This window comes from Raphanus sativus, chromosome 1 (genome assembly GCF_000801105.2).
Source record: "Raphanus sativus cultivar WK10039 chromosome 1, ASM80110v3, whole genome shotgun sequence".
Taxonomy (NCBI): domain Eukaryota; kingdom Viridiplantae; phylum Streptophyta; class Magnoliopsida; order Brassicales; family Brassicaceae; genus Raphanus; species Raphanus sativus.
The window spans coordinates 22,252,582-22,265,281 of NC_079511.1; the positions used below are offsets into that span (position 1 = coordinate 22,252,582).

The 12,700-nt window shown below is 30.1% G+C and overlaps 1 pseudogene; it reads left to right on the top strand.

Moving 5' to 3' along the window:
• The first annotated feature begins 9,519 nt into the window (after positions 1-9,519).
• LOC108848629 (uncharacterized) lies at positions 9,520-11,709 on the top strand (annotated as a pseudogene).
• Positions 11,710-12,700: the final 991 nt, after the last annotated feature.

Sequence of the window (12,700 nt, forward strand, 5' to 3'; positions counted from 1 at the left end):
AGTGTAATTAACATTGAAAATTCAGGGGCATTTCCTAAGTGTACTTCTCTTTTAATAATAGAGATACGCATATCCTATAGATATAAATTAATTAAAAATACAACAATACTTAGGTTAGTAAATAAAAGATATTAAACTTTTTTTTAAACTACAAAATAGCTGAAAAAACAATGGTTCTAATTTTAACGACGTTAATGTCGACAGCAAATCCTTAAATACTAAATTCTAAACCATATATCCTAAATCTAATTTCAAACTATATACCATAAACCAAATCCTAGATTCTAAACCCAAACAAGAAAACTGTCATTTAAATCATCAAATTTTAAATTTAGTTGACATAAAATATCAATTTTTGGCAAATCAAAAAAATACTGAACTTTTGTTGATAAACAATTTCAATCATAAACTTTTATTACCATATCATTTTAGTCATTTTATTAGTCAACAGTTATAATTAACTAACATTAGACTTAAAATGACTTTTAAAGTTGATGATTTTTTTGGCAAAATATAAATCAATATCTTTTGAAAAAATTGGATGTTAACTTTTCGAATAACCTGTTTAGTAAGAATAAGATTTATAAATATAAATATTGAATAAATTAAAATATATTTTTTTCATTATTTTCTTCAAAATAAAATTTAAACAATTTTTAAAATATAAAAAAATTAGTGGAATGTAAATTATCTTCATATATAGATATTATATAAATTTCTTTGAAGATACTAATTATAAACATAAAGAATCGGGAAGAATTCATCAATTGTTAACTCTTTTCATTTGAAAATAACAAGTTGAATTAACATTCACTAACAATTTTTGACAGTAAAATTATAAAACATAATCCAAATAAGATTGTATAGTTATAAAAATTGATCGTAAATGATATAAAAGTTCTTCATAATGATTTTATAACTGAATAATTAACTAATGATATGTTAACTAATTATTTTAGATATAAATGAAAATAATAGAATTTTTTAATTTGAGAAAATAAAAAACTTATATATTTTGGTTTGAGTTATCTCTTATCTATTTTTTAATTATTAGTTTTATAGTTATTAAAATATATTTTCAATCTTTAAATTCCATTTTTAAAATGTTAATTTATATTTGTACCAAAAATCATCAACTTTAAAAATTGTTTTAGGCTTACTGTTAGTCAACTATAACTGTTGACTAACGATGTGACTTAAATATAAGGGTTTTGCAAAATTGACTTGAAACATGAAGTCAACCACAAAATTAACCAATGTTTTTTGGATTTTTCTTTTGCCCTATTCACCCACAAGTTCACATTATTTACGAAAATACCATTAGCTTCTTTTTTTCGAAAATGGTCTTTTTACTCTCTCAACCTCATCATCTTCAAGTATTTACAAGATTGTCATTGCCATCAATACCCCAACTACCATGAACAACCAATTTGAAGCTATTAGTGCACCTCAAATCGATTTACACTCTTTCTTTCTCAATTCTTATAAACTAAACACAACATCTCTTTCACTTTGTCTCCATATTCATCCAAAAAACTCAACCTTTTGATTCTAATTTTTTTATGGTTGATAGAGCCATTCAAACTTACGATTCTTGGTGGGTTATTTTCGTTTGAGATTCTGTATGGCTGGAGAAGACTTTTTGTGCTAAGGAAGTCATCTCACCGATTTAAGGTATGAAATTGATTTTTTTTTCAGATCTGTTCGCCTAGAAAACTTACCCGTAAGTATTCTGGTTGTAGAAGACTTCAGCTAAGTCTTCTGGTCAAATGGACGACTTACTTGTCAGTCGTCCATTTTAAAAAAAAACCTCAAGAGTACCCGAGATGACTTACTTGTAAGTCGTCTAGGATAAACGGGTTAGTTTTGCATTTGACCGAATTGTGTTAGAAAATTGACTTTTCCTTAACGACTTACTTATAAATCGTCTCTCGAAAAACAAAAAAAAAAGTCAATACTTTATTATAGACGACTTCCAGATAAGTCGTCTCAGGTTAGTTTTGCAATTGGAAAATAAAACTTAAAAATATTTAGTGTTTTCCAAACGACTTACATGAAAGTCTTCTGGCAGGACGGCTTACTTGAAAGTCTTCTGGCAGGACGGCTTACTTGAAAGTCATCCAGGATAAGCAAAGTCGTCCAAGATTTTATTCCAAGATTCTGGTCAAACCTTACTTATCTTGGATGACTTTCGTGTACGTCGTCTACACGGACGAATTCCAAGTAAGTCGTCTGGAAAAAATAAATATTTTAGTTTTATTTTCCAATTGCAAACTAACATGAGGCGACTTACAAGTAAGTCATCTAACTTCCATAAAATATTGATTTTTTTTTGTTTTCCAGAGACGACTTACAAGTAAGTCGTCCAGAAAAAGTCAAAATTTCTGACACAATTCGGTCAAATGCAAAACTAACCCGTTTATTCTAGACGACTTTCGTCTCAGGTACTCTCGAGGTATTTTTTTAACAAACAAAAATGAACGACTTACAAATAAGTCATCTCTAAGAACACATTTAAAAGTCAATTGCAAAAATGACTTGTCGGACGTAAATCGTCCAAACGACTTACTTGGATGTCGTATGCGTCAATATTTAATAAATTTTCATTTTCTCTAAAACTATAAACACTTTTAAATATTTTTTTTGTTAATTCGTGTATATTAGTCAATATTAGAGCTAATGAATGAAATTTATAACTTAATTGGTGATATTTAAAATGGTGATATGGTTTTAACGAGACAAAGAAAGTTATTGGCATGAATAAAAGAGATGCTGGTGGACTTATCACCCACTATTTATCTTTATAATATTGGTGAATTCACGTCTTAAGTCTCTGAGGATTATAGAGAATTCATTGGGATAAGTGTTAAACACTTTTAGCAACACTGATATAAACTCAGAAATGATTGGCCAAATCAGAAAGAAGCAATAGACAAAGATATAAACTCTTGTGAAAGAGAGAAGTATTTGGACAATTAGTCAAACACTAGAAGGTATAAAACAAGTGGGATAGAAATGAGTCATTGCACCAAAGAAAGGATCAATATGAAATTGATTGTGAAGAGACATAGTTTCATGTGGTAGATGCAACTACTTTTAAGTTCCTTATCAGTCTAGCAATGAAGGAAGAACTTGAATTATATGACCCACTGAAAATATAATCCCTGAAAGACAAAATCCAAGAAGGATCGATGGTATCATCAAAATTATGTTCCCAGAAACTCTAGCTATTTGATTATTTTTATTCGATATATGAATTATTATAAGGTTAACTAATGTATCCATTTATATTTATCAAGGGACTATGAATCAATATAATCATTGATTTGAATATAATACAGAAGAGTTATAACAAATATATTGTTTGGAAGAATTTTTTTGAAAATACTACATTGTTATGTATTCCAAACTGGACAACTAGAAAAGAGATGTTATCTTAAAAGATCCTTAAAAATTTTAAGATGATCATATTTGAATGATTTTGAAGTACCATATTTAAGAGTGTTATTTGAGAAAGTTACTAATCTCTTTCACAACTGAAAGATGTAATTTCACATGACAAGAAAGAAAGTCATAAATAGTAACTTTTATAGTTACGAATGAAAATATCGTATGTACGAGACGACTGTATGTAAGAAATTTGGTTTGAAATCCAAATTAGACCAAGAAACTATTGTCTAAGTCAAAAGATGATTATATACAAGAAGTCTAAAGGTCCTAGATATCATAATATACATAAATAGAGTTTATTTTGTTAAGCTCAATTCTCTGAAGAGATTTATTTGATTGGAATCCATAATAGATATATACGGAATAGAAATATTCCAACCGCCTAAGTATAGATATGTTAAAAATAATGAGGAAATTAATAGATTTAGATAAGAAGCAACGTAAAATAAACCAAATTTGATATCATATCCTGAAGATATTGTTTCTAGGAAAAGAAATATGATAGTAAGTGTGGTTGCCCTCTTTTTCATTATCATGGTTTTTGTCCCATTTTAAAGAGGCAACAAAGAAAACACAAATGATAGACAACGATAATACTATAATTCCTATGAAAAGGTATATCAATGTTCTAAAGTTTTTGTGATAAAGAGAATCGAAGAAAAAGATCAATTCATATAAAGACTCATGCAGGGCCGAAGAACGGCGATGTTCATGTCCTACAAGTTCGCTCATCTGAAAATTTGGCTGATTTATTCATCAAGGCGCTACTCGCATTATCTTTCGAGAAGATAGTTCACCTGATCAGATTGCGTCATCTCAAAAATTTTGACGTATGTACACATGAGGAGAAGTCATTACGCATTGTCCTCTCTTTCCCTTAACCCTGGTTTTTCCCATTGGGTTTTCTTGGTGAGTTTTTTAATGAAGCAACATCCACGGCATTGTGAAAGCACATTGGTATAACAAACATCAAGGGAAAGTGTTATGAATATTGTGATGAAGTCCATTACGGAAAATATTAGGTTTACTTGATTATCAAGTGTGCTTGTTCCCCAAGTTCTATTTTTTCTTCAATCTATTGTATATCTATATAATTCATTATCAATGGAATAAGACACCCCAATTTCTCTCTTCTTATAACATAGCTGACCTATTCAATTAATTAAAATTTTATTGTATCCCTCACCCTTAACTTGTCCTAAGTAGTTTGTTCAACTTCTGGCTGGCTGACACTTAATGTTCAGCAAACAAGAAAATTACTTTGACTGTTGGTTATATATCACTTATGTTTTTCAATCATTTGCTATGCAGAAAAAGGTGAAATATTTTGTTTTTTCTCTCTATCATTTATTTGTTTCTGACAAAGAAAAGATATAAGAGCAAAATTAACGGTAAACCCCACATAAATTTCTTAAAACGACTAAATACTAATTTTTAATTTAAACTTAATTACTTAATTAAATTATTTTCTTTTAAAAAATCCAAATAAAAAAAATATGACATTTGGACAATAAGATTCTATTAAGTTTTTAATGATGTCTTTCTTTTTGTGCACCAGTTTCTAAGAGCATGCGCAGTAGAGGCTCTTAAAGCATTTTCACCATATTAAAAATATTAAAAATTCTAAAAGAAAAATGAAAAAGTAAAAAGGAAAAGAGGGGGAGAATGACTCTATGCGAATGGACCTTTTTATTTGTCTGAGAGGTTAATTTTCCACATGTTCTTTTCTTAGTGGTTTAATATTTTTGAAATAAGTAAAATCAATTGTAAAAGAAAGTTATGTAAAAATACTAATATAATAAGGTCAGAAACTAGATTTGGGGAACCAATGCTGATGCTCTAACGATGTCTAATATAAGCATTTTGTCTCTTTCTCTTCTAGCTTTTTCCTTTTTATTGTCTTTTATTTATTAGAAACTAGGTAAGAACCCATTAATAATCATGTCTTAAGAGCTTTTGTTGTTATTACTGTTACTTTCTCCGAATTAAGTGAAACTATTGTTTTAAACTTACTATTAACTTATACTCTCTTCGTTTTGAAAATATCTATGTGTTACAAAATGATTATTTTTCTAAAGAATACTCTTCTCTTGCATTTTTAATGCATTACTATATTTTGATCTGCGCACCCGAGTGGATGTATTTTTATAAAATATATTGCTATTTTTTCACGTCAATATTAGGGCTGGACAAAAAACCGGAATCCAAAAAACCAAACCGATCCGATGAAAAAAAGTAATACCAAAACCGAACCAAAATTCATTAAATATCCAAATTATTAGAAATTTAGCATTAGAGAACTAAAACTGAATCCAATCCGAGCCTAAGTATTTCGGATACCTGAATATATCTTAAATAGATTTATATACTTATATATATTATTTATTTTATATTTAATATATATAAAACATCTAGAATATATATGGTACTTTAAGTTGGTTTAAATACTTGAAAATATATACAAATAGTCAAAAGTAAATATCTAAAATATTTAAAGTATACTCAAAACACCAAAATATTTAAAATGATTATTGATTCTCTATCCAAATATTTAAATCAAATCAATTTATATGTTAAGTTTAGTTATTTTGACATATGTTATTCAAATTTATATGTAATATATGATTTTGTTTATAGATTTTGAGAAATTTAAAGTATATAATGAATTTTATTTTAAAAATAATTTAAATAGGTTATCCAAATCCGAATTGAACCCGTAAAGTTCTGAATTGAATCCGAACCAAAATTTAGAAATATCCGAATGAGGTTAAAATCTTTGATCCCGAATATCCGAAATCCAAACAAACCTAAACCAAACCCGAATGGGTACCCAAACACCCATCCCTACACTATTATATATCATATTTGTATCATCATATAATTAATCACATTTTATATGCATCATCGTATAAGTAATAATATAATTAAGAGAGATTTACGTTTTGGGTCACTTTATGACTTTATGCACCAGCATAAGTCATTTTGAACTACTCAGACTTTTTTGAGTGGCCAAATACCACACTGCTCTTAGTAATCTATTTTCTTTCTTTCATGTTTCGATCTTCATCTTCTCTCTCACTTTTTTCTTTTCTTTTATCATTTCTCTCTTTGTACGCCCCTCTCTCTATCTCTCTCTCTCTCTCTCTTTTTTTTCCAGAAATTAACCCTTGTCTGTGAAAAGAGATGGCTATGAGGAGAAACTGGCTTTCCATGAACATGCTTTGAATTTCTGGAAAATCTCCTAACAAAAAATGATAAATTGTCTCTCTCTCTCTCTCTTACTTTGTGCTTTCTCTTTCTCCATTTCTCAGATCTATGTTAAGCTAAAAATTGAACTTAGGAGGCGGTGGTGTTTCGTGGGTTTGTGAATGTGGTGGGATCATGTTTTTCAGTTTGCCCGTGAGAAAATGTGCTATGTTCTTTGTTGTTTTACTTGAGTTAAGATTTTGTCCTTTTTTTGTTTAGATCACAATGCCGCAGAGTTTTCAGGCCACAGAGTCAGGTTAGAATCCTCTACTTATAATTTTCTGTAATTTGAAGATATTTTCTTTGTATATTTTTTTTTTTTAGAGTTGCAGACCATGTGTTTGCTAAAATGTCCAACTGAACTTTAAAGATAAACACAATGTCATACATTTGTTTGATAGTTTCTTTTTTTTTGTGTAAGAGTAGAAAAGAACATGTTACTCTTAAGTGTATACCCTGCTCTTAATTGGTTCATTCTTGTGTATGTGTAGGCCTTTTATACTTTATGGTTGAGTGTACACCCTGCTCTTTAATATGTGATTTGTTGAAGCTGTTTTGTTGTGCTCTTGTTGTGCATGTTTTTTGTATGTGTAAATGACTAGTAGGTCATTCACACGTGTGTTGTCTCTCTTTATGCAGGTAGTGACTTGAACCGTTTGATGTCTGCAACATGATGTGTGTTGCTGACCCGATTCAAGTTTTACGTTGGAGCTATGTTCCAAGACAAGTGCTGAACCAAGACACAAGATTAGGAATTGTAACTCAATATGTTATAAAGCCAAATTGAAAATACATATATGATGATATAACTGAATTTTATCTGCATATTTTGATGATAAAGCCAAATTGTATCCTCATGTACATGGTAGCTTTGTATGAATGAGTAGTGTACATAGGCCTCGTTTTACACATGTACATTATTTCTGATGATCAAGCCACAGCCACTTGTACACTATACTCATGTACAATGTAAATTTGTATACATGATTTGTGTACATAGGTCTTGTTATCCAAGTGTACACTATCCTAATGTACATTGGTATAAAATAAGTAGTGTACATAGGTCTTGTTATATGTATATATACATTATTATGAAGATCAAAGCCATAGCAACATGTACATAGGTTTTGTTATCAACATGTACTCATTCCAATAAATAATTTTATAGTGAATTTTTAAGGCTATCGCATTACTATCAAAGCTAGCTGAACGGCCAATGAAATGTTTATTTGTTGTTGTGTACAGAATATGCATAGGTGTGTGTATAACCACAATGCTTCTCTAATTTCTAAAATATCATTGACATTTCTTACATTGTCTCTGTTATGTGTCAAGAGTTGTTGTGTACAAATTTTTATTGTACACATGTACAAGATTGTATATTCTTGATGTACACATATACAAATGTATTTTCTCACATACTTTGCAAGTTCTTCTCCTTCATTAGCTCACATCCTCTGCAATCACCAACCTCTCTTTATCATAAACTTTGCAAAGTATTTTCTCACATACTTTGCAAGTTCTTCTCCTTCATTAGGTGCACCTCCTTTCACACACCAGATTTATCATTGTTTCTGAGAGATTCCAACAACCCAACAACATCTCTAAGCTCTGATTCAATAGAGAACAATTACAAAACCTAAAAATAAGAATTTTCAGAACCCAATCAAAAGCCTAATCACCTATGTCTTTTGGTCACCACCGTGAATAAGCAATTCCTGATGAATAACCCTAACCTCCTCACTTCTCTTGGTAGCCGCCGCGAAGAAGCGAGGCCATGAGCCAGTAGGCCGTTTGATTCTGGAATTCTGGATACAAAAGAGAGAAATTTGACGGTGATAGGCTCTATATCTCAGAAAAACCACAATCACAATATTTTTTGCAGGATTAAGTTTCTTCAAACTCTCATCTTCAATCGATTTTCTAAAGTCGATGGCTCTGTTCTTTTACCTTATCTTTGCTTTCTCACGGCAGAAGAAACTAGAAAAAGGAAAAATAATATTAAAAGAAAACATTGTAATTTAGTTTTATAGTATAGAATTAGTTAGATTTAAGGAAAATAATAAAAGGGCAACAACGGTTTTTCACATGTTGACAGCTCAGGAAAAGTGCATTGGAAGAGAGGAAAAGTGTGTCAGGAGACACACAGGGGCGGACCCACCACTATGGGGGGTGTGGCACGTGCCCCATGCTCCTCTTTTTTTTTTTGTAATCATGCATAGAAAAATATGTAGTATAAAATAGGAAAAAAAATAAAATGCTCCACCCGAACCTAGAGCAGCCCAATAAGAAAAAAATAATACAGCCCAATAGAAATTATGTAGTCCACATAATAATTCAATTATCTAATTTGTCTAACTAATTAAACCCTAATCTATCTTCTTACGTGATCTTTTTAGAAAAAAAAATTCTGCAGAAAAAAAATTCTTTCACAAATCACAATCTTGAATCCATAAGAGCTCTTTTTGGTATCTTTTGTAAGTAAGCATACATATCATCTCTAACAATTTGCTATATATTTGATTGTTAGATTAGTTATTTGTTTCTAGTGTTTATTATATCTTTGAATACTAACAGATTTTGATTAGGTACCATGGAAAAATATTTTTAAAAACAGCGTCTATCAACACCAGACACCAACTTGGAGAATTTGCCTTCATATCCTTCGGTAGAACCATCAAAAACTAACATGGAGGATCTACCGTCAACATCAAAAGACAATTTGGAAGATCTATCTTCGGCATCAAAAACTAATATGGAAGATTTGCCTTCAGACCCTGCTGATAGAAAAAAATATATCAGAATATCATCCTAACGAAAGAGATGAGGTAAGACGCAAATATCTTACTAAAGGTTCTTGTCAACCTCGTGGTCATGATTTTCCTAAGACACTGGCAGGGAATAAATTAAGAAGATTTAATCCTGATTGGTTTAATCTCTACGGTAGGTGGTTAGAATATAGTATAAAAACAGACAAAGCTTTTTGTTTGGTTTGCTACTTGTTTAGAGATTATACCGAAAATAAAGGTGGAAGTGATGAATTTGTGACAAAAGGCTTTGACACTTGGAAAAATCCTAAGAGGTTAGGAGACCATGTGGGACTAGTGAATAGTTTTCGCAACAATGCTTTGAAGATGGCTGATAATCTACTGAATCAAGATCAGTCAATCGTTCGTGCTTTTTATAAGCAGAATGAAGCAGCCAAAAATGAATACAAAATTAGATTGAATGCTTCAATTGATGCTTGTAGATATCTATTACGACAAGGATTACCTTTTCGAGGGCATGATGAGTCAGTGGAGTCAGCCAATAGGGGGAACTTTGTTGAGCATGTGAAATATACTGCAGACCAGAATGAGCTTGTAAGTAAAGTTGTATTGGAGAATGCTCCTAAGAACAATCAAATGGTGTCTCATAAAATTCAGAAATAACTTGCAAATTGCTTTGCAGAGGAAGTTCTTCAGTCTATTATTCAAGAGCCTGATCATGATATATTTTGTTTGATGGTGGATGAGTCTGCAGATGTTTCTACTAAAGAGCAAGTGGCAGTGGTTTTTCGTTTTGTTGATAAAAAGGGGATAGTCAAGGAAATATTTGTTGGTCTTATTCATGTTCAAGAAACTTCGTCTGCATCTCTAAAAAGTGCTATTGATTCACTGTTTGCAAAACGTGGATTAAGCATGAAAAAGTTAAGAGGACAAGGTTATGATGGAGCTAGTAATATGAAGGGTGAATTCAATGGGTTGAGATCTCTGATTTTAAGAGAAAATAGTTCTGCATATTATGTTCATTGTTTTGCTCATCAGCTTCAGTTGGTTGTCGTGGAAGTTGCTAAAAAACATTTTGAAGTTAGTGATTTCTTTGATAAGATTATATCTTGTTAAATGTGGTTGGAGCGTCTTGTAAGAGACAAGATATGATTCGAGAAGATCAACGTAAGATAATTGAGGAGGGAGTTAGTAAGGGTGAAATTAAGACAGGAAAATGATTAAATCAGGAGTGTTCACTTCAAAGACCTGGTAATACTCGTTGGGGTTCTCACTACAAAACCTTACTGAGATTAGCTGACTTATTCACTTCCATCATTAGAGTGCTTGAACATGTTCAAAAAGAAGGGTCAGATGGTATCAAAAGATGTCAAGCTAATGGTTTACTCAAGTACTTCCACACATTTGATTTTGTGTTCTACTTACAGCTAATGCTACTTATCCTTGGTCTCACAAATAATCTATCAAAGGCTTTACAAGAGAAAGATCAGGATATTTTGAATGCAATGTCTCTAGTGAAATCTACGAAGCAGCAATTGTTCAATCTCATAGATAATGGCTGGGATTCAGTCATTGAAAGGTGAACTCTTTTTGCAAGAAAAATAACACAGAGTTACTTATTATGGAAGAAGAATTTGTTGATCCAAAGAGGCTAAGAAAGAGAAGCAACATAACAAACTTGCATTATTATCAAGTTGAATGTTTTTACACTGTATTGGATATGCAAATTCAGGAATTTAATGATCGTTTTGACGAGATAAACACTGAGCTGCTTGGTTGCACTGCATCTTTGAGCCCCATTGATTCATTCTCCCAGTTTGATCAGTCAAAACTTTTAAGATTATCAGAGTTTTATCCTGAAGATTTCAGCTCTATGGAACATGTATCTCTTGAGCATCAGCTTGGTATTTACATCGATAATATCTCTGAAGATCAAAGGTTTGCCAATTTGGAGGGTCTTGGGGATCTTGCACATGTGATGGTGGAGACCAAAAAACATCTTTCACATTCTCTTGTTTATTGACTCTTGAAGCTAGTTTTGACTTTACCTGTTGCTACTGCTACCGTTGAGAGATCTTTCTCTGCAATGAAAATTGTGAAGACTAATTTGCGTAACCGAATGAGTGATGAGTTTTTGAATGATTGTATGGTTTGCTATACTGAAAAGGATCACTTTGACAAAGTGACAAATGATGCAGTGAACAAAAGATTTCAGAACATGGGAGATCGAAGAATGACTTTATGAGATTTTCGTATTATTTTTATTATATTAGAGTTTTATGTTTTTAGTTGTTATAAACTATTTCAGTTTGATTTTAGTTTTTAAGTTATTTATCTTACATTTAATCATTATATTTTATTTATTATTAATAAATATTGAAGTGCCACAGCCTTACTAAATTTCTAGATCCGCCCCTGGAGACACAAGTGATCTAGAGTGTTATTATAAACTATAAAAATGACTTGTAGTGTAATTTTTCTATAATTAATAGTATTTAATACATACCATCATATAAATAATCACATATATTATATTTTTAGAACTTAATGTGAAATATAAAACCATAATTTAAGTTGGTATATGAAATTGGACTTTGTATTGTATTTTTTTATATATATTAAAACAATTTTTAATAATAGTTATTGGAAAATATTTTAGTAAAAAATAAAATTTTGAATATATTTATATATTTGAATCAGTTTTTGATATAAATCAACTTTAAATTATTATTTTGATTTAAAATATGTATATAAAGTTTAAATTTTGTTTTATGATTATTTTAGACAAAAGATATCTTTAGGTAATTAGATTAGCTTATTTTCGTGTATTTTAAAGCTGGTCCAAATAGATAGTTTATCATAATATAATAGATTTTTAATTTTTTTAATAACATAAGTCTATTACTTTTTTTTAATATACTGCTATACATGTTTCCAAACAACACTATGTTCTTTTTAATATCGTTATTCATGTTTCTAAGCAAACCTCTTTTTTAAATTGCTTTTCATGTTTCAAAATATTTTTTTAAACTGTTATTCATGTTTCCAAACAAATATATTTTTTAAAATTGCTATCTATGTTTCCAAATAAACATAATTTATACTTCAGTTTTTAATAATATAGATTTAATGATAAATTATGAAACTTTTAAAGATAATTGTGTTTATTGAAATTCTATTTCCAAAACATTATGGAAAATAGTTAATTACAAAATAATACATTAATAACTAAAATT